The sequence below is a fragment of the Stenella coeruleoalba genome (assembly GCF_951394435.1).
Source record: "Stenella coeruleoalba genome assembly, chromosome: 10".
Taxonomy (NCBI): Eukaryota; Metazoa; Chordata; class Mammalia; order Artiodactyla; family Delphinidae; genus Stenella; species Stenella coeruleoalba.
The window spans coordinates 51,867,749-51,894,998 of NC_137156.1; the positions used below are offsets into that span (position 1 = coordinate 51,867,749).

Below are 27,250 nucleotides of genomic sequence, written 5' to 3' on the forward strand. Positions count from 1 at the left end.
AAAATTAATGCACAGAAATCTCTGGCATTCCTACACACTAAGGATGAAAAATCTGAAAGTGAAATCAAGAAAACACTCCCATTTACCATTGCAACAGAAAGAATAAAATATCTAGGAATAAACCTACCTAATGAGACAAAAGACCTGTATGCAGAAAATTTTAAGACACTGATGAAAGAAATTAAAGATGATACAAATAGATGGAGAGATATACCATGTTCTTGGATTGGAAGAATCAACATTGTGAAAATGACTCTACTACCCAAAGCAATCTACAGATTCAATGCAATCCCTATCAAACTACCACTGGCATTTTTCACAGAACTAGAACAAAAAATTTCACAATTTGTATGGAAACACAAAAGACCCCAAATAGCCAAAGCAATCTTGAGAGCGAAAAACGGAGCTGGAGGAATCAGGCTCCCTGACTTCAGACTATACTACAAAGCTACAGTAATCAAGACAGTATGGTACTGGCACAAAACCAGATAGATCAATGGAACAGGATAGAAACCCCAGAGATAAAGCCATGAACATATGGTCACCTTATCTTTGATAAAGGAGGCAGGAATGTACAGTGGAGAAAGGACAGCCTCTTCAATAAGTGGTGCTGGGAAAACTGGACAGCTACATGTAAAAGCATGAGATTAGATCACTCCCTAACACCATACACAAAAATAAGCTCAAAATGGATTAAAGACCTAAATGTAAGGCCAGAAACTATCAAACACTTAGAGGAAAACATAGGCAGAACACTCTATGACATAAATCACAGCAAGATCTTTTTTGACCCACCTCCTAGAGCAGTGGAAATAAAAACAAAAATAAATGGGACCTAATGAAACTTCAAAGCTTTTGCACAGCAAAGGAAACCATAAACAAGACCAAAAGACAACACTCAGAATGGGAGAAAATATTTGCAAATGAAGCAACTAACAAAGGATTAATCTCCAAAATTTATAAGCAGCTCATGCAGCTCAATAACAAAAAAACAAACAACCCAACCCAAAAATGGGCAGAAGACTAAATAGACATTTCTCCAAAGAAGATATGCAGACTGCCAACAAACACATGAAAGAATGCTCAACATCATTAATCATTAGAGAAATGCAAGTCAAAACTACAATGATATATCATCTCACACCAGTCAGAATGGCCATCATCAAAAAATCTAGAAACAGTGAATGCTGGAGAGGGTGTGGAGAAAAGGGAACCCTCTTGCATTGTTGTTGGGAATATAAATTGATACAGCCACTGTGGAGAAGAGTATGGAGGTTCCTTAAAAACCTACAAATAGAACTACCATATGACCCAGCAATCCCACTACTGGGCATATACCCTGAGAAAACCAAAATTCAAAAAGAGTCATGTACCAAAATGTTCATTGCAGCTCTATTTACAATAGCCCGGAGATGGAAACAACCTAAGTGCCCGTCGTCGGATGAATGGATAAAGAAGATGTGGCACATATATACAATGGAATATTACTCAGCCATAAAAAGAAACGAAATTGAGCTGTTTGTAATGAGGTGGATAGACCTAGAGTCTGTCATACAGAGTGAAGTAAGTCAGAAAGAAAAAGACAAATACCGTATGCTAACACATATATATGGAATTTAAGAAAAAAATGTCATGAAGAACCTAGGGGTAAAGCAGGAATAAAGACGCAGACCTCTTAGAGAACGGACTTGAGGTTATGGGGAGGGGGAAGGGTGAGCTGTGACAGGGCGAGAGAGAGTCATGGGCATATACACAGTAACAAACGCAGTAAGGTAGATAGCTAGTGGGAAGCAGCCGCATGGCACAGGGATATTGGCTCGGTGCTTTGTGACAGCCTGGAGGGGTGGGATGGGGAGGGTGGGAGGGAGGGAGACGCAACAGGGAAGACATATGGGAACATATGTTTATGTATGACTGATTCACTTTGTTATAAAGCAGAAACTAACACACCATTGTGAAGCAATTATACCCCAATAAAGATGTTAAAAAAAAAAAAAAAAGTGACTGTCACTGGCAGTCAAGACAATGTGTCTTTATACAATGGAGCATAAAAAAAATAGCTTTGACCAGTCAATTTAAAATCCCTCAGGCCCTCTGGGGAGAAAAAACATGTTTCATTGAAGAGTCTAGCTGTTTGAAGAACAGTAGGGATTAGATCCAGCAGGTGCAAGGAGGAAAGCTTTCAAAAGAAATTAAATGTTGCTCCTACTATGACCTTTACAAACTACCATCTTGTGGGGCCTGTAGGGTTTTAAGGTTACAAGGGATATTCATAAAAACTGAAGTTTACAATGGTCTTGTTATGGTCTTTAGAGGATGCCAAGGATCTAATGCAATCATTTACTGATATTCAATCAGTTTGTTCCTTCTACCTGGAACTCTCTTCCCTCACATGACTTCCTTCCCACACCATTTAGGTCTCTGCTCAAATATCAACTCAGAGAGATGCCTCCCTGAGCTCCTCCTCTAAGTGGCAATTATTTTTTATTCCTTTATCCTGTTTTATTTTTCTTCATAAGGATTTTACTACTTGATATTATATTGCATGTTTGTTTATCTTCTGCCTCCCCTATTAACATGTATGATCCTTGAAAGCATGGAACTTATCTATTTTGTTCATTGCTATAACAACATTGCCTGGAATATGCCATATGCAAGATAAGTCCTCAATAACTATTAGTGCAAAAAACTAATTTAGAATTTAATATATTAGTCAATGAGATTCTTTTAGTGTGACATGCCATATTTTGTTTTCGTTTGGATGAGACACAGGATGCTTAAATTTTGATGGGTGAAGAATGGAGAGAAAGGACCTAACCATCAGATTAAGGTCCAGATCAGGATAATCAGAGTGGAAAACCACAGTATGGAGTCTTGGATACCTAGGGCCTATGAAGACACTTTTGACTATCCCTCGTAAATGGAGAATGACAGTCAGGAGATGGGTTATAGAGGAGATACTGATAAGGACATCTTCTGAAGGAAGCAGTTTAGATGCAGAGGATCATAAAGGAACAGAGATAAATGAAAGAAGGAGAAGAAAACAGCAGGGTCAAGCACAGGTAAACAGAGCACCCCACCTTTATATTTGAGTTCTCACAAGGATCCAGCCTATTCAATGTCCAGCACTGTTATAGCTTGGGCAACACTGTCCTCCTTAGGTATCTATTTTTTTTAATTGGAGTATAGTTGATTTACAATATTGTGTTAGTTTCAGGTGTACAGCAAAGTGATTCAGCTGTATATATATATGTATGTATATAGCTTTATTGTTTTTTGATTATTTTCCATTATAGTTTGTTACAAGATATTGAATAAACTTCCCTGTGCTACACAGTAAAAAAAAAAAAAAAAAAAAAAAAAAACCTACAAATAGAACTACCGTATGACCCAGCAATCCCACTACTGGGCATATACCCTGAGAAAACCATAATTCAAAAAGAGTCATGGACCAAATGTTCATTGCAGCTCTATTTACAATAGTCCGGAGATGGAAACAACCTAAGTGTCCATCATCGGATGAATGGATAAAGAAGATGTGGCACATATATACAATGGAATGAATATTCCTCAGCCATAAAAAGAAACGAAATTGAGCTATTTGTAATGAGGTGGATAGACCTAGAGTCTGTCATACAGAGTGAAGTAAGTCAGAAAGAGAAAGACAAATACCATATGCTAACACATATATATGGAATTTAAGGGGAAAAAATGTCATGAAGAACCTAGGGGTAAGACAGGAATAAAGACACAGACCTAGTAGAGAATGGACTTGAGGATATGGGGAGGGGGAAGGGTAAGCTGTGACAAAGCACGGGAGAGGCATGGACATATATACACTAACAAACGTGGGGTAGATAGCTAGTGGGAAGCAGACGCATAGAACAGGGAGATTGGCTCGGTGCTTTGTGGCCCCCTGGAGGGGTTGTATAGGGAGGGTGGGAGGGAGGAAGACACAAGAGGGAAGAGATATGGGAATATATGTGTATATATAACTGATTCACTTTGTTATAAAGCAGAATCTAACACACCATTGTAGGGCAGTTATACTCCAGGAAAGATGTAAAAATAAATAATCTCAATAGATGCAAAAAATTTTTGACAAAATTCAACACCCATTTATGATAAAAAACTCTCCAAAAAGTAGGCATAGAGGGAACCTACCTCAACATAATAAAGGCCATATATGACAAAACAACAGCCAACATCGTTTTCAATGGTAAAAAACTGAAACCGTTTCCTCTAAGATCAGGAACAAGACAAGGTTGCCCACTCTCACCACTATTATTCAACATAGTTTGGGAAGTTTTAGCCACAGCAATTAGAGAAGAAAAAGAAATAAAAGAGATACAAATCAGAAAAGAAGAAGTAAAACTGTCACTGTTTGCAGACGACATGATACTATGCATAGACAATCCTAAAAATGCCAACAGAAAACTACTAGAGCTAATCAATGAATTTGCTAGAGTAGCAGGATACAAAATTAATGCACAGAAATCTCTTGCATTCCTATACACTAATGATGAAAAATCTGAAAGAGACATTAAGGTAACACTCCCATTTACCATTGCAACAAAAAGAATAAATTACCTAGGAATAAACCTACCTAAGGAGATAAAAGACCAGTGTGCAGAAAGCTATAAGATACTGATGAAAGAAATTAAAGGTGATACAAACAGATGGAGAGATATACCATGTTTTTGGATTGGAAGAATCAACATTGTGAAAATGATTATACTATCCAAAGCAATCTACAGATTCAGGTCAACCCCTATCAAACTACTAATGGCATTTTTCACAGAACTAGAACAAAAATTTTCACAATTTGTATGTAAACACAAAAGACCCTGAATAGCCACAGCAATCTTGAGAAAGAAAAACGGAGCTGGAGGGATCAGGCTCCCGGGCTTCAGACTACAGTACGAAGCTACAGTAATCAAAAGAGTACGGTACTGGCACAAAGACAGAAACATAGATCCATGGAACAGGATAGAAAGCCCAGAGATAAACCCACGCACATATGGTCACCTTATATTTGATAAAGGAGGCAGGAATGTACAGTGGAGAAAGGACAGCCTCTTCAATAAGTGGTGCTGGGAAAACTGGACAGCTACATATAAAAGAATGAAATAAGAACACTCCTTAACACCATAGACAAAAATAAACTCAAAATGGATTAACGACCTAAATGTAAGGCCAGACACTATGAAACTCTTAGAGGAAAACATAGGCAGAACAGGCTATGACATAAATCACAGCAAGATCCTCTTTGTCCCACCTCCTAGAGCAATGGAAATAAAAACAAAAATAAACAAATGGGACCTAGTGAAACTTAAAACCTTTTGCACAGCAAAGGAAACCATCAACAAGACGAAAAGACAACCCTCAGAATGAGAGAAAATATTTGTAAATGAAGCAACGGAGAAAGGATTAATCTCCAAAATATACAAGCAGTTCATGCAGCTCAATAACAAAAAACAAAAAACCCAATCCAAAAATGGGCAGAAGACCTAAATAGACATTTCTCCAAAGAAGATATACAGATTGCCAACAAACACATGAAAGGATGCTCAACATCACTAATCATTAGAGAAATGCAAATCAAAACTACAATGAGGTATCACCTCACACCGGTCAGAATGTCCATCATCAAAAAATCTACAAACAATAAATGCTGGAGAGGGTGTGGAGGAAAGGGAACCCTCTTGCACTATTGGTGGGAATGTAAATTGATGCAGCCACTGTGGAGAACAGTATGGAGGTTCCTTAAAAAACTACAAATAGAACTAGCATATGACCCAGCAATCCCACTACTGGTCATATACCCTGAGAAAACCATAATTCAAAAAGAGTCATATACCACAATGTTCATTGCAGCTCTATTTACAATAGGCAGGACATGGAAGCAACCTAAGTGTCTATCGACAGATGAATGGATAAAGAAGATGTGGCACATATATACAATGGAATATTACTCAGCCATATAAAGAAACGAAATTGAATTATTTGTAGTGAGGTGGATGGACCTAGAGTCTGTCATACAGAGTGAAGTAAGGCAGAAAGAGAAAAACAAGTACAGTATGCTAACGCATATATATGGAATCTAAAAAAAAAAAAAAAATCGTTCTGATGAGCCGAGTGGCAGGACAGGAATAAAGACGCAGATGTAGAGAATGGACTTGAGGACACGGGGAGGGGGAAGGGTAAGCTGGGACGAAGTAAGAGAGTAGCACTGACATATATACACTACCAAACGTAAAACCGATAGCTCGTGGGAAGCAGCTTCATAGCACAGGGAGATCTGCTCGGTGCTCTGTGACCACCTAGAGGGGTGGGACAGGGAGGGTGGGAGGGAACCGCAAGAGGAAGGTGATATGGGGATATATGTATACATATAGCTGATTCACTTTGTTATACAGCAGAAACGGTGACAATACAACATTGTCAAGCAATTATGCTCCAATAAAGATGTTAAAAAATAAAAAGATATTAAAGAGGTAATGCGCGTCCCCTCCACACAGGCAAGCGGCTTGCTTCTGCTGCTCCCCCAGCCCTCGTGCTGTTTTCACGTAAAGATGTCAGGAAATGCACTGATATTTGTGGAGCTCCTGCACCCCACTGCTCTGATTCTGCTGTTCCATAATGCAGGACCCCGGACAGTTCCCTAAAGCGGGGGGAAGGAACAGTATGGGGGAGGGGAGCTGCCCACCGCCCGCCCCAAAAGAAAGGGCTGTGGGGGATGGATGCTTCCAAGGGCACCCGGTTTCAATTAAGTCAGGAGGAGCCCTGTGAATACCTTCCTCTCGTCTCCTGGTCTCTTTCTTTTACTGCTTCCTTGTATCTTTCTTGATACTCTTATCATAATTTCTGTCAGGATGTGACCTTAAAATCAGTTCAAGCAAGGGTACCGGTTTTATTTTATTTTACTTTTTAAATTGAAGTATAGTTGGTTTATAATATTGTGTTAATTTCAGGTGTACAGCAGAGTGATTCAGTTATATATATATATATTCTTTTTCAGGTTCTTTTCTATTATAGGTTATTATAAGATATTGAATATAGTTCCCTGTGCTATACAGTAAGTCCTTGTTGTTTATCTATTTTATATATAGTGGTGTGTATATGTTAATCCCAAACTCCTAATTTGGAAGGGGAGGAGAGAGCAGAGCCTGTGGGGATGGGAACAAAAACTAAAGAGGGGATGGGAGGCAGGACAGCATGGATGGACATTAAAAACATCGTGCTAAGTGAAGTGAGCCAGTTAGAAGAGGATAGTACTGTATGATCCCACTCAAATGAGGTACCCAGAGTAGTCTAATTCATAAAGGCAGAAAGTAGAATGGTGGTTGCCAGGGGCTTGGGGAGGTGGGTAGGGAGTTATTGTTTAAGGGACACAGAGTTCCAGTTTGGAAAGATGAGAATTTCTGAATGGTGGTGATGGTTGTACAATGATGTGAATGTACCTAATGGACTGTAGACTTACAAATGGCTAAAGGTTGATTTCATGTTATTTACATCTTAGCACACACACAAAAAATGTTTAAGGCATGTGGTGGAGGATAGTTTAGTTAGTTGTGTGGAAGACCTAGTCTGGCAAGAAGCAGATTCATCGTCACTCTGAAATTCAGGGACAGAGGGCAGAGTGGGGGAGGGGAGGCAGCTGACCGTCAGGCCTCCCCAGGATATGCCCTTCTTGATGGCTTCTGAACTTGGGAACCTGGAGTCCTTCCACCTGACTGAGGGGAGGATGAGTCCTTCATTGGGAACCATCTTAAGCGTACAGCAGACACTCGCGATTCCTGCTCACCCAGGAGGTGTCCTAGGGACCTGGCAACGAATGGGACTCCGTTTCCCTGGAGGAATGGCCCCACAGCCTTTCTAGGAAGCCTGAGGGATTAAAATGGAAAAGTGTTAAGCATGACTTGTGCATAACTCAGCCTTTCAGATTGGGATAAAAAACACCTAGCACATCTGACCATATGGAGGTCACAAACCTCTACAAGAAACCAGAAGAGATTGTGGTACCCAGAAGCCCAGCCATGGATGAACTCCAGTGAATTAGGTCAGTGTGTGTGTTGCAGATCCACTGGGCCTGCCCCTTGTTCCTGCCCCGGGAACAAGGGATCCCCGGCTCCTTTGTTCAAGAGGGGAGCCTTCCCAGACAGCTTGGGAACCTCTGTTGGGGGAGGCCAAGCCTCCCAAAGGAGTCTGGGCTGGCAGTCATCCTGGCATCCTGTTTGCTGCAGGCAAGCCTCTTTTCTGTGGGTTATTTTTGTCTCTGGCCTTGGCTTGTTTTTCCCGGTGCCGCTCCTTGGCTCGTAACATTTCTTCCCTGGTTTATTAAAAACTGAGATAAATCACCTAATAAATCTTGGCTAAGTTTTTTCCTTCAGATCTCCTTGACAACTGCCAAAGTCACAAAGTTGCATCTTTCCCACAGTGGGAGGCTAACAAAATAGCTGGTGTGCTCAGAGAAACATATAGATCAAGAAAACAAAGGGAAAATCTTTAGTTATGCAGAAGCCTCCCACTTCTGGTACTAAATTTACTCGCCTGAGTTTGCCTTAAAGAGACACAGCAGTACCTGAGCAGCTAGCAGGAGGCACCACGCCCATGAGCACAGGAAGCAGGCCTTCTTCCCTCTGCGCCCTGAAGAAGATGTGCATAGATGAACTGTCTTTCCTTGTTGATGGGACAGTTACTGGGTGCACTCTTAGCATTTAATTATTAAAGCTCTCCCTTCCCCCACACACATATACACAAACCTCTGCTTCTTCAATTTCTTAAAACCATTGAATCACATAATTCTAGCATTTGAAAGGAATTCAGCCATCCTCTAATGTCTCCTTTTATCATCACAGAAACACAGGATTCTGAGAATATTAAAAGTTACCTATTCTGACGCCAACTCTCCCCATCAGATGTCTTATAATACACAAATCTACTTGGCATCCCAAGAGCACTTTACACATACTTCCATTTGTACTTGGCTCATTCGATGTAACTATTTCCTTTTTAAAAGTTTAAACTTTTTTTTGTTTTTTGAAAAGCAATATGTTCACACAATTGGTAATTTGAAAGGTAAAAGAATATATAACCCTATCCTATAGACACCTAGTTCTCCTCCACAGCGGCTACTAATAACAATTCCTTCAGTATCCTTCCTGGGATATTCGATGTATATATACTTAGGTATGTTCTTTCCTTCCCTCCTTTTTACACAAACGCTTTTACACTGCTCCGCGCCTGCACTTTAGCATATTTTGGAGATTTTTCTGTATCCAGCTTCATTATTTTAGAGAGCTCTGTGGCATTCCATTACAGGGAGGTACCATAATCTAGGGACATTTTGGTTGCCTCCAATCTTTTGTATTACAAATAATGCTGCAATAAATAACCCCGTGCTTATGATATTTGGCACCATTATTTCCTTCGGATAGGCTCCCTGAAGCCTATCTGTGGAATCGCTGGGTCCACAGATATGCACACTTGCAATTTTGATAAATATTGCCAAATGTCCTTTCCTAATTTCTGTTCTCACCAGTAGGTGATAGTACAGCTTTACCAACAGTATGTCATGATACTTTTTGACTATTGCTGTAATTATATATTTACCTGTCTCTTCCCCCGGCCCCATTCCCTCATTAGACTGTGAGACCATCAAGGTTCCTCAGAACCTAACATGTTACCTGGTACACGATAGATTCTCAACGAATATTTCCTAGAGCTCGCTTCAGCAGCACATGTACTAAAACTGGAAAGATGTCAAAACATAGCATGGCCCCTGTGCAAGAATGACAAACAAATTCCTGAGGCATTCCATCATTTTAGAGAGTAAATCTTAAATGTTCTCGACACGCCAAAGAATGGTAATAGGTGAGGTGATCATTTCTCAATATATACGTGTATCAAATCAGCACATTGTACACCTTAATTTACACAATGTTACATGTCAATTATATCTCAATAAAGCTGTGGGGGTAGGAAAATGAATCCCTCCCCAAAATAAATAAATATACATTTGAGAAGTACATAAATGGATGAATGAATTCATGAATGAATTATAGGGCTCTTTAAATCAGAATTAGAAACGATGACCCTAATTTTCTCCACTTTGTGAGACTGGATATGCTGCATTTCATTTTATTTAAGTGCCATTCATTTGTACAAATGTACAAGTGATGGAGGCAAATTTGATACCAGGACAATCTGTCCTCCTAATTCAGACTCTTAGCCAATAACGCTATACTGTTTCCGAATGTCACATTTCCCTCTGAGGACTGTGCGTCATGATACTGGGGTGTCAGAGCATAAGAATCCCATGGAAGAGACAGCTGATTGCCCCCATACTTCCTTACTAATAGAACTCCAATTCTCTTTGGAGGTGACAGTATGCTCAGCTAGAAAGGCACTTTTACCAGCCTCCCTTAACCAATGAGAAGCAAGCAGAAGTCACTAGAAGGTGTTTTCTGAGAAGGTCTTTAAAGGGGAATGACTTAGCTGGTGAGTACCCTCTCCCATCCTTCCTGCCTGAGATACAGACATAACTGCTGGTGCCCTGGCAGCTATCTTGAGAGCTTATGAAAAAAAGGATCACACTATACTACTCAGCCATGAAAAAGAATGAAACAATGCCTTTTTCAGCAACACAGATGGACCTAGAGAATTGTGAATTAAGTGAATTAAGTGAATTAAGTCAGAAAGAGAAAGACAAATATCATATGATATCACTTATATGTGGAATGTAAAAAATGATACAAATGAACTTATTTACAAAACAGAAACAGACATAGAAAACAAACTTATGGTTTCCAAAGGGGAAAGGGGGGAGAGGGATAAATTAGGAGTTAAGGATTAACAGATACAAGCTACTGTATATAAAATAGATAAACCACAAGGGCCCACTGTATAGCACAGGGAACTATGTTCAATATCTTGTAATAAACTATAACGGAAAAGAATCTGGAAAAGCATATATACATGCATTTTTATATACATGCATAAATATATATATAACTGACTCACTTTGCTGTGCACCAGAAACTAACACAGTGTTGTAAATCAACTATACTTCAATTTTTTTTAATTTAAATTATTAATAAATAAATAACATGCAAAAAAAGGGGACCAAACCATAAGAATAGACAGAGGGGATTTCTAGAAGCCTGGGTCTCTGTTCATGGAGCTACCACATCAGCCCTCAATTGCCCACCTCAGGACTTCTCTTTAGGTGAGAAAATAAAATCTTGAATAATTGTTTAAGCCACTACCTTCCAGGTCTCTATTAGTCATGGTCAAAATCAATTCTTCTCTGATATAAGCCCTCTCTAACACTCACTTCCCTACTACACTTAGAGGACTCACTCTCACCCAGTCTTCTTGCTTAAGAAAAATCAGAGAACCATGCTGGCTGGCGTTACTCTGCCCTATGCCCTGATATGTGCATGTTGCGGATTCCTCATCCCTGTCTGCCAGCCTAGCATGGTCAGGTCTGTGGCTATTGGTTCCAGACCAGGGTGAGAAATTTATTACCCAGTAACTACCTGGACATTGACTCCAGACTCCTGGCCTGTACTGACTTCTCATCTTCTCCTGGCCTCCAAAAAAAAGTGAAACTGGGGTCAAAAGAGCCCAATAGTTAGCATCCATCATTATTCCCTTGCTCTTAGACTTTTTTTTTTTTTTTTTTTTTTTTTTTTTACAATTTACAAATCACATTTGTGAGCAGTGTTTCTTTTGATTGTCACAACAACTTAGACCAATGAACGGGGACAGTATTGGTTTGTGTCCCCATTTTAGAGCTCAGGAAACAGGGGGTTCGAGAGTCTAAGTTATTTTCCCAAGGCACACTGCTGGGATGCAAACTCGGCCCTTTGGCACCAAGGTCCACACTCTTTTCAATATGCCAAGGGTCCCAAACCACTTCTTCGATTCTAATGTCACGGCTCAGTTCAGGCAATCTCTTTGGAAGCAAATTAGACTGGCCACCAGCTGCCTGTCTCTGTCCAGTATCTGATTACTCATCATCACCAAAGGGCTGATCTACTCACCTGAATCAACAGAAGGTCTACGTGGTGTACAAAAAACCAGTTAAATAAACACCATCTGTGTCCACTGCACACTTACTCTCTATAATAGGCAATGATGACATGAACAAACACTGATAATTCTGTAAACATCTAACAGATGAATCATTTCCATGAGAACAATGGCAGTTGCTTCACTGCTGCTCTGAGCATGGTGGAAGACAGTGACAAGTGAGTCTGAGAAGATGCTGGCAGTCAAAGAAGAGAAGATACAAGGAGAAACCAGCGCCTCCCAATTAGTCAAGAGAGGCTTCTTGGGGAAGATAGAGTGTCAGACGCTCTTTAATTCAGGAAGGAAACAAGTTCAGGAAGGTAAGTGCCAGTTCAAACAGAGGCAGGAATGGGAGAATAATAATAAGAGCACGATCTTTGCACGGGACTAGACAGAGTTCTTCAATATGGAAAACAGAAACTGGCTCTGGCAAGGGCAGTTGCTGAAAAGATCCTGGGTAACTTGCTTAATCGCCAAGAATTCTGGAGGCCCAGGCTCTGAAAATGGACGGGAACAAAGAGATGCCAGACAGCCAGGACCACTCAAAATCCCAGCACACAGTCTGGCAGTGGAAACAAGTATCCCTTAGCTGTTTCTACAATAATGCTGTCTAACCGACAGCCGCAAACACTCTGTGAAAGAGGATAATAAGTGTTTGTTGCTCATGTGTCTGGGACACTCAGGGCCTGGGAGGCAGCTCTGGAATCTTGACTGGAGCACTCGTGAGACTCCAGCTTGGCTGCTATTAGCTCTCCTGGGCTGGTGTCGCCTGGGGTGACTGGGATGACTCAGCTCTGCCCACATGTCCAGACCAGGTGTATTCTCACGGCAATGGCAGAGGAGCAGAGGAATTGCAAAGGCACGCAATATCTCTTGAGGCTCAGAACTGGCAACACCATCACCTTATTGGCCAAAGCAAGTCACAATACAAGCTTGACTAGGGAAATAGCCTCTTTAGTGAGGAAACTGCAAAACCACACAACAAAGGACCTGATACAGGGGGTGACAAGTTGGGACCACTGATGCGATCATTCTACTACTCATAGGGAACCGTCATTAACACGCCTGACATTTCTGCCCTAAAACTGTGCAAGGCCTCCATCAATGCCACCACCACCTGGTGGATTCTCCATGCTTCTTTGCATCCCAGGTCCAGATTCAGGGTCCAGGCAGGTACATCAGGGGAGTTGGGACTAGATGGTGGGGTTGGACACTAAAGGCATGGAAACACAGAAAAGCAAGGATCTCAGGTTTTTTCACTTCCTCGGGAGGAGATGGGTTCTGCCTTTCATTAAGACCTATGAGGTGGGGAATACGCCAAAGGTAGGAAAGAAGTTCAGATGCCGGATAGCCAAAAATCTGACGGTTGTTCCTTAAAGCCACTCAATATCTACTGGGGTATATTACAAAATGTCCCCAATTCTTCCCCCCTCTTGTATCCATGCCTCTCATCATATAGCCTGCTGTGGCCTCCCTTCATTGGCAGGGTGATCCATCTCACTCTTTGATGCTTGACTCATTCTTGTGTCAGCCTCTGGGGTGTTAGCAGATGCATCATAAGCAGAGACTTGCAGTGGGCTTGCTCATTAGGGCTTATTCTCTTGAACCTCTGCCCAGGCTACCCTGACAGAGAATGAGAAGCATGTGGTTTGTCCCAGCCTAGATCAGCCAGCCAACAGATAGACAAGCCACAGGCATATGAGCAAGCCCAGCCTAGATCTGAAGAACCATCTAGCCAACCCCGAGCAGAATCAAACACATGAGCAATAAACACTTATAACTATATGCCCCTGAGGTTTTGTGGTCATCTGTTACCAAGCATCCCTGGGACAACAGATAACTGATACAGTCTGCCAGCAGGTTGCATATAAATAAGTTCATTTCATTCTCAACCTACAAGGCAGATATGAGAATTTTCATTTGCATGGAGAGATGAGGTAAGCTGTCTAGGGTTGCTCGGGCTGGATTTGATAGTAGTTTTCTAACCGCAGAAGCCACTCTCTGGATAACCTGACCCTGGAACATAATTAGAAAGAAGTGGGTTCATGACCCTGACCTGAACTTCTGGGACAGAGCTTTTCCTCACCTCGCCTGGGCCAAAAGTGACTCTGAAATGAGCCAGGAAGACTTAGACAAAAACCAAGAAGCTCTTCCAAGGCTAATCCCATTGGAGTGAACTCTGGGAACAATGCAAGGTCATTCCCTGTCCTGGGAAGTTCTTGAAATCAGGGAACCACCAACAAGGACAAGGAAATACTTTATGGTTTCTCCTTGCAATAGGCTTGGCTATGACAGGATTTGGTCTGTCCCCTGTTCTTGAAGGACTAAGGGTTCTATACATACAGATAACTCCATGTAAACTAAGCTAGTACCACAGATACAGTGTGATGTGACAAGGATAATCAGGATGCCCAGCACATAGTAGGTGCCTCCCTTTCCCTCTCACACAGATTTATGGGATCATACCACCAAGTTTTTTCATTTGTGCAAATCACAGCTCTTGGGGCCTGACAAACCCAAAGTTATGTGTTGGTTCAACATATATACTGTAGGCCTACTATGCACTAGCTACCAAGAATACCTAGAGGTGACCTGGAGAACTTAGACTCTAGTGAGAAACAAAAGTTCTCACAACCAGACTTAATTACTAATCGAAGGTAATGTTAACATCATGCCAAGAACCACACCTGGGGAAAGATAATGAAAATGTCAAATTTATGTTATGTTCAAAGGTGATTTTATTCATTTAATCTCTATTAAAAGGTATAATGACTGATTTTCCACTTTTATAAAGAAAAAGACACCATTTTAATTTCCTGCATTGATGAATATATTATAGAGTTTCTATTTTTAATTCACAAAAGCTGAAATCTGTATTAGCTTTGATACACATCTCCTTTTGCCTAAGTCCACAAAACTATAAAAATCCTTTACAGCTGAAAGTAAAAAACTTCATAATAACATAAAAGCTAAATTTATTCATTCGTTTAAACTCTATTAAAGGCATCACAAATTATTGTTTTAGTGCCTTTGAAAATAAATAGCCTTAAAAGGTAAAGGATATTTTTCCAGGGCAACTCCTGTCTGCAAAGCCACATTCTGAGGGAAAATTGGCAGAAAGCTCAAGGAAAACATAAGAAGGCCAAATCTAGAGAAAGAGTTTCTATAATAACAAAGTGGAATTGCCAAGAAGACCTTAACTTTATTGCTTACGTGCAGCAACCGGCCTTCAACAGTAAGACCCAGCTGTATGATCCCTAACATCTCACGTCAGGGGTAATTCTGAAACCATTCAAGAGCTGCCCGATTTCATGCTTGCCCTCGAAGTCTTTTCTTGGAAGAGGGCGTTCTGTCCACCCAGGCCGTGTGCTCTCAACACAAGCCCTACCATAGAGATCCATGGATTAGCATCCAAGGGACCAATTCTTCATCAAAATGGCCAGTGGCTGTGCAGCAGGAAGGGAGCAGGGTTCAGAGGGAATGAGGCAGGAGATGCTAAGTCTGAATTAAGGAAAAGTTCTGAGGAAGAAGGATGGTGAGCACAGAGATAACTGAGCAAGTGAGGCAGGCCTGAGTGCGATTCCATCCATCGGCTGGGGACACGCCTACAGGCAGCAGGAAGGTCCTGAGTGTCTGCAAGGTGGGAGCTGGGTAAAGAGGAGACCGTGTGCAGCACATCACAGGGGCTCAATAAACATGCAATGAATGGCCCATTTGACTACATTGGACCAACAGCTTTGGCTGTAGTGATTCTGTCCATAAGGTGAAACTCACAAAGTCAACATTATCCTTGAAAATCCATCAAATGGCCCATGAAATATACAACTGTTTCTTGCATCTTGATGGCTAAATTAGTTGCAGCCATATCTACGTGCTCCAGATCGGAAACCAACATTCCGGTACCCCCCCCCTCAGCTCATCACAGGCAGGTTTTCCTCCAGCAGTGGAACCCATGACTACGTCTTCAGACGAGTGCCAGATGAAGCAGCTGGCTTGTGTAACAGATCATGTTGTAAGAAATGACACATACCGTTAAGCACCAAAAACACACTCAGTGTAGCAAGAGGTGTATACTACAAGAGGTATGTGGGGACTCAGGCCAAGGAGAGAGCAGATTGACCTCTGTGACAGTACACTCAGTCCAGGATAGAAATTCACAGTGGTCTCAGGGGAGCACTGAGAACGATCCTTGCCCCAAGTGAGCTAAGGACTTGATGAGGGTCAAGCAGCCATTGTGTCCGGAAACATACAACAGATCAAGGTCAACCAAAACAAAAACAAAAACAGTTCTCCTACGACAGAAAATCCGCAGAGCTGGCCAGCACTGGTGATTTGAAGGCACAGGCTTTGAAACAAGTCCCAGATTTTCTGGGAGAGTCCCAATTCAAATATTTTGTCACATGATAATCCTGATCTGAGCCTTGAAAGATAAGTAGGACTTAAATATTCTGCCAAGCAAGACAACCAAACAAAAGACAACCAGAAGCAGGGAAGGGAGCAACAAAAAAGCTCTCCTTTTTCTTCTTTTGCTCAAAGTGTCAGAAGACACATGCTTTGTGAACACATCCAACACAAAGTAGGTCCCGAATAAACATTTATAAACACTGAAGATTTCTCCCTACTCAGCTCACCACAGGCCTTACAATTTCCATATTACACAGTCTTTCCTTGGGTTAAATCACTATGGTGGACACAGAGATGCACCACTCAGATGTCTCTCTCAAGGAGCGTGGGCTGCTGACAACCTCAGCTGTTAATGTCTTTAGAGTCTCATCCTCCACTTTCAAGCCAAAGTCGAGCTCTCACGGGTGGTCCCCAGCCAGTGACTGAGCAGGACAGGCACTAGCCATTTACACCCAACACAGGACCCTATAAAGGGCAATCTTGCTCCACAGTTCTCTGTTGAGCTGGCAGAGGCTCTATTCAACCTGCACCCTGGTCTTACAACTCCCACTGTGCAACCCTGCTTCATACTCTTTTGTTTTCCCAGGCATGACTCCCCAGTAAATGTTTCACCCTTCTCAATTCATCTCAGCATCTGCTCTCCTGAGAACCAAACCTGTAATTGGCAGTATCCTCAAAGGTTCTCCACAGAAAGACCAATATCTCAGGACAGTAAACGCTGCCCAGCCTTGCACACCTTAGATGGGAGTGGAATGCTGCACAGGTACATTTTAATGGACGGAAAGAATATATAGGAGAAGCCTGGGATGTTTCCATGGTGTTATGTTGCCTTAGTGGCCAAGAAAGTATGGGGCAGTTGACAAAGCTTATAAGATGCTGTCATTGTATTAATCTTCAGGGCAATCTCTTTACGGGTGCTGAGTAACTCCCACCCCTGCAAACAAATACCACTTTGGACCAAGACTTTCTTTAGTCACCAAACTTTCCCTTAAAGCAGTTGAAATTTATAGATCTTAAATATAAAGCTGAATATGGCATCTTGACAATAATGTAACACTTCACATTTAGGGACTAATTCTACATTTAAAATGTAGGAATATGGTTGGATTTTAGCTAGGCATTTTAAAAGGATCAGTGGCTTACATGGGTCTGGGGTGTTCGGGTCCTGAACGCTCAGCCATCCTTGATAAGAGTGAGACCTACACCCACCTGATCCCAGAGATAGCAAGGACCAGCCAGCTGGCTCTCGGGGCAGCCAAAGCAGTAGGACACATAAGGCTGCCCCTGCACCTGCTGAGACCCACAGAGGAGAGCCTGTTTCCCCCTCTTAGCAAAGGCAGGACCCCAGCTGTGGAAGAGCCCCAGGCCATGAACCTGTGAGCCCCACCCCACAGCAGCAGAGCAGACCTGTGGAGAAGCCAGAACTTTGCACCCGCTTTTTTTTTTTTTTTTTAACAAGTTTATTTGTTTTTGCAGTACGCGGGTCTCTCACTGTTACGGCCTCTCCCGTTGCGGAGCACAGGCTCCGGACGCGCAGGCCCAGCGGCCACGGCCCACGGGCCTAGCCACTCCGCGGCATGCGGGATCCTCCCGGACCGGGGCACGAACCCGCGTCCCCTGCATCGGCAGGCAGACTCTCAACCACTGTGCCACCAGGGAAGCCCTGCACCCGCTTTTTGGGCTGGGGTCTCCCTTTATCTTCCCCTCATCGTGTCTCAGAACCCCAGAAGGCAGCCTTAATGCTTGCTTGTGTTTTCCCCGTGTTCCAAGAATCTGCATGAAAATCCATTCATTTAGGGGTGAAAACCCACTTAACTTGTCCTTGGAACTAAGGACTTAATCTCTAATCAGTGCAATACAAGGGCCACAAAGAAATGTTATCCACTAAAAAGCATGGACATTGCCTTGCAAGTTGGAGGGTGGAGAAGGAAAGAAGTGTCTGTGCCCCCAGCAGAACTCGCCTGTCCCTGTCACCCATTCAAGTTTTCTCATGATCAACTCATGACCTAACCAGCTACTCAGTATGTGTGTTTTCTTACTTCATGTCTCCTTCTACCTCACAGCTTCTTCTTACTCATTGGGTCTTGATGCTTTCTGTTCTTTTGTGTCTTTTCTTTTTTTCTTATACATCTTTATTGGAGTATAATTGCTTCACAATGCTCTGTTAGTTTCTGTTGTACAACAAAGTAGATCAGCCATATGCATACATATGTCTCCATATCCCCTCCCACCATCCCTATCCCACCCCTCTAGGTCATCACAAAGCATTGAGCTGATCTCCCTGTGCTATGCGGCTGCTTCCCACTAGCTATCTATTTTAAATTTGGTAGTGTATATATGTTCATGCTTCTCTCACTTTGCCCCAGCTTCCCCCTCCCCACCCTGTGTCCTCAAGTCCATTCTCTATGTCTGCATCTTTATTCCTGTCCTTCCACTAGTTTCATCAGTACCATTTTTTAAATTCCATATATATGCATTAGCATACGGCATTTGTTTTTCTCTTTCTGACTTAATTCACTCTGTACGACAGACTCTAGATCCATCCACCTCACTACAAATAACTCAATTTCATTTCTTTTTATGGGTGAGTAATATTCCATTGTATATATATGTGCCACATCTTCTTTATCCATTCTTCTGTCGATGGGCATTTAGGTTGCTTCCATGTCCTGGCTATTGTAAACAGTGCTGCAATGAACATTGTGGTACATGACTCTTTTTGAATTATGGTTTTCTCAGGGTATACGCCCAGTAGTGGGATTGCTGGGTCATATGGTAGTTCTATTTTTAGTATTTTAAGGAACCTTCATACTGTTCTCCATAGTGGCTGTATCAATTTACATTCCCACCAACAGTGCAGGAGGGTTCCCTTTTCACCACACCCTCTTCAACATTTATTGTTTCTAGATTTTTTGATAATGGTCATTCTGACCAGTGTGAGGTGATACCTTGTTGTAGTTTTGATTTGCATTTCTCTTATAATTAGTGATGTTGAGCATCTTTTCATGTGTTTGTTGGCCATCTGTATATCTTCTTTGGAGAAATGTCTATTTAGGTCTTCTGCCCATTTTTTAATTGGGTTGTTTGTTTTTTTGTTTGTTGAGCTCCATGAGCTGTTTGTATATTTTGGAGATTAATCCTTTGTCCATTGTTTCATTTGCAAATATTTTCTCCCATTCTAAGGGTTGTCTTTTCATCTTGTTTATGGTTTCCTTTGCTGTGCAAAGGAATTTTCAATTCCTGCTCCTGTTTCTCTCCATATATGTCCTTGCAGGTGCTATCAAGGCCCCTTCTGCCTGCCCCTAAGGCCACAGCAGCTGTGGTAGAGTTTCCAGTAGGCTGAGCTGCCCAGTTCAAGCACCTTTTGACTTCACGGAGGTCCCATGGGTGCTTGCTTAGCTGCGGCAGGTACAACCCAGAGAGCAAAGGAGTTAATGCCCTAAAATTAATAGCCCTCAACTGATGAAGTTATTATTGCTCACTGTGATGGGGGGTATTACTTATTGTGATGGGCACTCCATGAATGAGTAAGTGTGTGTCATGCTTCCATGTCCTTCAGGGGGACAAATCTATATGAGTCCCACGTGGTTTCTCAAAGGGTCCCCAATATGGTGAGCTCCAGTCGCCCACAGTGGTAACCACTCATTCACTCTACTAGATTTTGACTCCATTTTTGACTCCATTTTCCCATCATAGTCTCTATTTGTGATTCCTAGAATCACCTCCAATATGAGTCAGAGTTCTCCAGAGAGAAAGAACCAATAGGATTGATGGATGGATGGAAAGATAGACAGACAGGTAGATAGATAGATGATAGATAGATAGATAGATAGATAGATAGATAGAGGATTTATTATAGGAATTGGTTCACTCGGCTATGGAGGCCAAGAAGTCCCACAGTCTGCCATCTGTAAGCTGGGGAGTCAAGAAGCCAGTGGTGTAATTCAATCAGATTACAAAGCCTGAGAAGCAGGGGTCCAGAAGTGTAAGTCTCAGAGTCCAAAGGCCTGAGAACTAGGAGCTCTGATGTCTAGGGGCAGGAAAAAATGGGCATCCTAGCTCAAGAAGAGAGAGAATTTGCTCTTCCTTTGCCTTGTCTTCCCATTCAGGCCGTTGGACGATGCCCACCCACACTGGGTACTGAGTCGACTGAATCAAGTGCTAATTTGTTCAGGGTGTTTGATCCAGAGACACCCTCACTGACATGCTCAGAAATCATGTTTTACCAGCTGGGCATCCCTTAGGCCAGTCAAGTTGACACATAAAATTAACCATTGCACCTCCCGAATAAACTTCCTACACCCACGTTATTCTCTCAGAGTCTGCTCCTGGGAGAACCTACACTAAAAAAGTCTCAGTGCAAATCCCAAGAGAACTGATTGATTTTTTTCCTCCCTTAATCACCATTGCCCATATTGAGACAGAGCTCTTCACACATTACTGCACAGGCAATCTATTCTTGGCTGCTCTTGCGTTTAGACCTCGGGTCTAAACCCCTTTAGGCAGCGGTCAATTACGTTACGTGTGTAACACACGGCTCTAAGAGCTGCCTCCCTGCCATGAGTGGGACCATCTTCCTTAGAAGGACTCTGAACAGGACAGGCACTCTGACCAACCAGTTTAGCCCAGAACCTGAATATCTGTGTCTATACCTAGGCCTATCCTGATAGTACAGATGGCGTGGTCCCCCTCATAGGACATACATATCATTCCAGGCTCCCAAATGTATTTGTGAGTACAAGTGACTCAAACAACTCCAGAGACTCATCAGCCACTCAACTTTGTTTCTTCTTCCTCCTAAATTTCTTTCAGTAGAATATTCTGTGATGGACTCTGCCAAGAAAGGCTTGAACATCCAAGGACTTGATAGGCAAATGTGTGTGTGAAAGGAAATAGGGATTGAGCCAGAGACAGCTGGGACAGTCATCAGATGATGATGCAAGTGTGATCCCAAGTAAAGGAGGGGGAGAGGAGTTTGCATGGATGCATCCGAGATCCCTGTGCAGCCAGAGGAAGGTTTGGCAAAGCTACTGGGGAGTCCTTGAGCCACGTTTGCTAGCAAAAGATGCCCTGCCTCCTGGAATAGGTCTGCCTTAGTTTCCCCACCACACAAGTCCTTGGTGGGGAGCAGCCCATAGGGAGTATGGTCTTGGCAAAAACAGGCCAGATTTCAAAGTGCGACAGGTGGAGTCAATTATATTTCCCACTCTTCAAGCTCTGGGAGACCATTCTCATGGTCACTCATGGATTATATAATTGTCCTCCCCCCCCGCCCAATTCAGGATGCTCTCTACTGGAGGACCATATATCTTGCTCTCTCTGGAATGGCCAAATGATTTGTTTTGGCCAATGGAATGTGAACAGAAGTGAAGTGTGTCACTTCCAGACAGAAGTTTTTAGCCTCAGCATGGGGTTCACCATCTTCTTTTTTTTCTTCTTTCCCAACAACAAGCAAAGCCCCAGAAAGAAGCTACTTCATCAACCTGAGTCCTGAGACAAGGATGACGTGACACAGAGCCACGGTCGACCATGACCTTGTAGTGCAAACCATGTTGTAAGCCATTGAGATGCTGGGTTACCAAAGCATAACCTACCCACACTGACCAATGCACAGCTTCTGCCATCTCTCCCAGTACTCTCCTCCATAACATAAACAAAGGCAAATCATCCTGACTTAGGATTTGAGAAAATATTTGTTTTCTCCGCCTGCCTTTCTCTTCACTCCCATTGCCACAGGCAAAAAGTTGAACATTTTATTGTTTGTTAGTTTTCTCCTCAGCTAGAACTATTAAGAAAAATGCTTATAATTTTATATCCTGAATAGAATTTTTTTAAAGGAGAAAAGAATAGGCATCTTGATTTTAAAATCTAGAACTTCTGTGATAGAGTATATAATTTGCAGCACTGCCCTGATGGATTCCTCTTTGGAAACCTTTCCTTAAAGTATATATCCAGGGCTTCCCTGGTGGCGCAGTGGTTGAGAGTCTGCCTGCCGATGCAGGGGACACGGGTTCGTGCCCCGGTCCGGTAAGATCCCACATGCCGCGGAGCGGCTGGGCCCATGAGCCATGGCCGCTGAGCCTGCGCGTCCAGAGCCTGTGCTCCGCAATGGGAGAGGCCACAACAGTGAGAGGCCCGCGTAAAAAAATATAAATATAAATATAAATAAATATATATATAAATATATATATATATATATATATATATATATATATATATATATATATATATATCCAGCATGGCTGTCTGTTTCCATCAATCGTTTTCCATTTTGTACCATAATTCTTTTTTTTTTTCCTCTTTTGCAAATCCTTTACAGTGGATTCAAGGGAATAAACCTACCTTTAAGAACTTAATGTTCTAGCTGAATTTATACAACTTCAGATGAACAGGAAAATCATCCTGACAAGTGACAAAAGATTAATAAATACAAATCCATTTTGGCATCTGTTTCCCCTATTATAAAATAAAAAGTGGAAAAAAGAAGCAGCCAGCAGATTCTGGTTTAGAGCAGCTCCATTGGTCACCCACTTTCCTGCTGAATGGTGCCAGCAGCCTGGTGCTCAGGGCCTGTCTGGATTTGAGGTATGACCTTTGCTTGCCAGGGATGCAAGGGGCTTGGGAACAGTGCAGAAGATCCCCTTTGATTTAATCTTGGATTAGGATGGACTTTGCAAACTTTTGGCAAGAAAGAGCGCACAGAATTTTCTGGAAAAGATGTTTGTGAGGGTACTGGTCTTCAGCTAAAAATAGAATCAAGGCAGAACGCTGACTAATTAACATACCTAATTATAGGGATTTCTTACGGACAACTGCTCATGTCAGCCTTTTTCTTGTCAGAATGGTCATTGGTGGTGTCCAGTCAGAAGAAATAAACAATTATGCATGGGAAGGCTGCAACTTGTTGTCCAAAGGGAAAAGCTGTGGATGCTTCTGGAGAGTTCCTGTGCCGGGGTAACGGGCCCTACACTTTCAGGTTAGTGTTCACCCCCCGTGTCCCCTGACTCTCCTCAAATCTGGAGCCGGATTCCTTGGTTACGCTGGATACCAAATATATTTGGTTCCTAACAGAATCAGTGGAGCGTGTTCCATTTCGGGCTTCCAGCTGTAGTAAGATACTCCAACTGGTGGAAACCAGTCCAACTGAAGTACACTTGAGCACAAATCACATGAGACGAGACGGCAGTTGAGGAAAATTATAGTCATAACTTTGCTTTAGAAGCTAAGTCGCTTGCATGATCTCGGAAATGGTACTGATGCTCTCAGCTCTCAGCAGTGATACAGGTGCCAGAACACATTTTTGCCAAAGAGAGTTATTAAAATGTCTTTATCTATCTGGGGTGTGCCACCATTATTAAAAACAAAAGCAGAGAGGAAAGTAATGAAGTTGAATCGTGTTCAAGGGGTTCGCGGCCTGACATGTGCTGGCAGTACGATTAATACCAGCATTTAGTGGGTTCCTGAAGCATTCCGTCAATCAGTTACAAACACGCCACAATGCAGAATAGCTTAAAAGGTGATTTTTCATAAGCAAGCTCTCCTACAGTGTTTCCACAGTCCGTTTCTGTAGTTTACTGTCCTGTAAGTGTGCACATCAGACAAGGTTTGTGACACATCCACACTTGCAGGATCATAGAGGGGAGGGAGGAAGCTCTGGGCTCCACATCATAAACATCTATCCACTCACCCTCCCCAACTCCGACACACTCAGTACTCCATAACACAGATGAGAAAAACTGAGGTCCGTGAAAGTCAAATGAGTTGCCCAAGGTCACACAGCAAGTTAGAGACAACCAGAATTAAAATCCAGGACCAGAACTGTTTCTTCTCCAGAATTTATTTCATTGTTCATCAACAGCTTCAGGTTGTTGATTTTATTTTTCCAGAAGAGGGTAAGCTATAAATTATAAATAAATCAATAGTACTCCACACCAGATCCCCCAAAGGTAACTCGGTACTGGACGCCTCTGCTTTTAAGACGCCATTAAAACACAGTACGTTCCCAGAAACAGATGTTATAGCAATAATCATCCTCAGGCAGACCCAGGCAAGGCTCCGCCAATGTGGGTAGAAATCATCACACAGACCAAAGACTGCAGAACGAAGGGACCAAGAAGGCAAGAAATAAACCTAAGGGTCCATTAGGAAAGAGCAAATAAAGAAGACAATTGTGGAAGGTTGAAAAGTAGGCATTGCCTGTGCATATAAGTGGAGTCCATTAATCTTTGAGGAAGACAGATCAGAAACGCTCAGTGCTCTGAGCTCTGCTCCCTGTTATCTGAACCCAACTCACCAACCCTTCACAGAAAACTCTGCCATGTGCCAGGCTCAAGACTAGGCATGGGAACACTTAACAGCGGTGGACCAAACAGCTGCCCTGCCCTCAGTGAGCTTACAGTCTCATAGCAAAGACAGACCAGAAAGAGGTTTCTCAGTAACTGTCTTCTGTCCTAATCCACACCGCCTCCAGGAGCTCACGGCTGCGCCACTGGGGCAAGAACGATCTCATCCCAGCTTCTGGGTGAGCCCCACAGACTTAGGCTAATCAGCGTGTGACATTTCTGTAGCCCCAGTGATTGGCTCCAGGTGGGCACCTGACCTGAGTTTGTCCACTTAGAGTGAAGCCCACTTTTCCTCAGTGGTTTGTGCCCTGCCCCATGCAGTGCAGAGTACAAATATGAGGCCACCACAGCTGCTGTATGACTGTAACTGGGGGCCGAGCGGGAAGCTTCTTATTGCCCAGAGTTGAGATCCAGGATAAAGCTGGAGAGAAAGAGAACAAGAACTCCACCCCCTGGCAAAATTCCAAAAAGAGCAGGAAACTCCTCAAATTTCATTAAAAGGCCACTGCACTGGTTCCCCTTGCACCCCAAGTCAAATGAGGACCAATGAGGAGCCCTTACAGGGTGAAGCGGGGCCGCAGGCGCACACCTCACTCCATGACCGGATGCCTACTGGGCCAGAGGCACCCACACATCCAGCCTAGATCCCCACTGCCAGGGCAAGGGGAGGGAGGGAGTCCCCAGGTGACATTGGCAGTGTCCCCAGGAAATTGGCAGAGTGGCCAGAGCCTTCTTGCCTGGGGAGTTCTCAGGTTGAGTGGCCAGTGTGGAACGTAGGGAACTGGTGTATTTGGAAACAAGGTGAGAGCGATGTCCATACCACACCCCATTCCTCGAGGCCACTGGAGGGCATGGAAGAGGCCGTGGAAGTTTGTGACTCCACAGGAGTGTCACAGAGGTGAGAAAAGGAGACAGAAGGCAGGAGGCTATGTGGGCAAAGGCCACCACCCATCTGGAGAGGATTCGAATACAAACTTCTGGAAGCGATGATACGATTGCCTTCTCAGAAGGTTCTTTATCAGGAGAGTGGGATAGAGTGAACTGCATCCCAAGAAAATCTGCTGGCCATCAACATAGATCACCTGAAACCAGAGGGAGGCTGGGAGCCACTCCCACCAGTGAATAAGACACTCGGCCACTATCCCAGCCTCTCCTCCCAGAGGCGCTGACAATGAAAGGGTTGGGGGGTTGGAGAGGGGTGCCTGAGAGCCCCACACCTCTCTCTACTGCACGAACCTCACAACCCAGCTTTGGCTGAGCTGGTGGTAAGGGGAGACAAGACAAGGTCTTAGCAGTGGCTAGGAGATGAGGGTTTTAAACACAAATAAGACTGGGTTGTAGGTTCTAAAATAGACTAACCATTGTGTTACTGACTATTGTTGGCTGTAAAGTTATGGAATCTGTTCAGGATATTGGTCGGAAAGGGGGAAGCGAGATTTGAACTAGCACATCGAGAGCAGTGATGGGAGAGAAGAAAACTCTTAAATCCTTGTTCTGCAGCTTACTGACCCTCTAGGTGGGGATAATGATCCCTAACCTGCAGCATTGCTGTAATGGCTATAGACTGACTTAGTCCCTTCAGACTGGGGTAAACTAAATACCACAGCCTGGGTAATTTAAAAGCAAAGGAAATTCATTTCTCACAGTTCTGGAAACTGGATGTCTGAGACCAGTGTGCCAGAATGGTCAGGTAAGGACCCTCTTCTGAGGCACAGACTTCTCATTGTGTCCTCATCTGAAGGAAGAGGCCAGGGATTTCTCTGAGGTCTCTGTTATAAGGTCACTAATCCCATTCATGAGGGCTTTGCTGTCCAAAGACCCAATTCCGAACTATCACATTGGGCATCAGGTTTTCAACACATGAATGGGGGGACACAAACACTCAGACCATAGCACATGCCTTCAAAAGACATTTAACAGAGTTCAAAGAACAGTGTATATGGAATTTATTGAGCTGGGTGGGAAATTGTTGAAGGTGAATGAGGTAGATTATATTTTCTGAAAATGACTACAGTGATATTTCTGGTTCCACATACTCTTCTAGAAACTTGCCCCAGCCTGATATTTTATTTTATTTTTTAAATTTTTATTTATTTATTTATTTTTGGTTGCGTTGAGTCTTTGTTTCTGAGAGTGGGCTTTCTGTAGTTGTGGCAAGCAGGGGCTACTCTTCATTGCGGTGTGCGGGCTTCTCATTGCAGTGGCTTCTCTTGTTGCGGAGCACAGGTTCTAGGTGTGCAGGCTCAGTAGTTGTGGCACGTGGGCTCTAGAGTGCAGGCTCAGTAGTTGTGGCGCATGGGCTTAGCTGCTCTGCAACATGTGGGATCTTCCTGAACCAGCACTTGAATCGTGTCGCCTGCATTGGCAGGCAGATTCTTAACCACTGAGCTGCTAGGGAAGTCCCCTAGCCTGATTTTTTTTTTTTT

General features: G+C 43.0%; 1 protein-coding gene across 7 annotated transcripts in view; it reads right to left on the minus strand.

The window, feature by feature from the left end:
• GADL1 (glutamate decarboxylase like 1) overlaps window positions 1–27,250 on the minus strand; it is a 687,722-nt gene that overhangs the window by 553,966 nt on the left and 106,506 nt on the right. Inside the window, exon 1 of one of the 7 annotated variants that reach the window (XM_079933918.1) lies at window positions 7,666–7,723. The exons of the other annotated variants lie outside the window; for them this stretch is intronic. The gene's annotated coding sequence lies outside the window, so the exon portion shown is untranslated. Of the gene's footprint in view, window positions 1–7,665; window positions 7,724–27,250 lie in introns of those variants that run through there. 7 annotated transcript variants of the gene reach the window in all.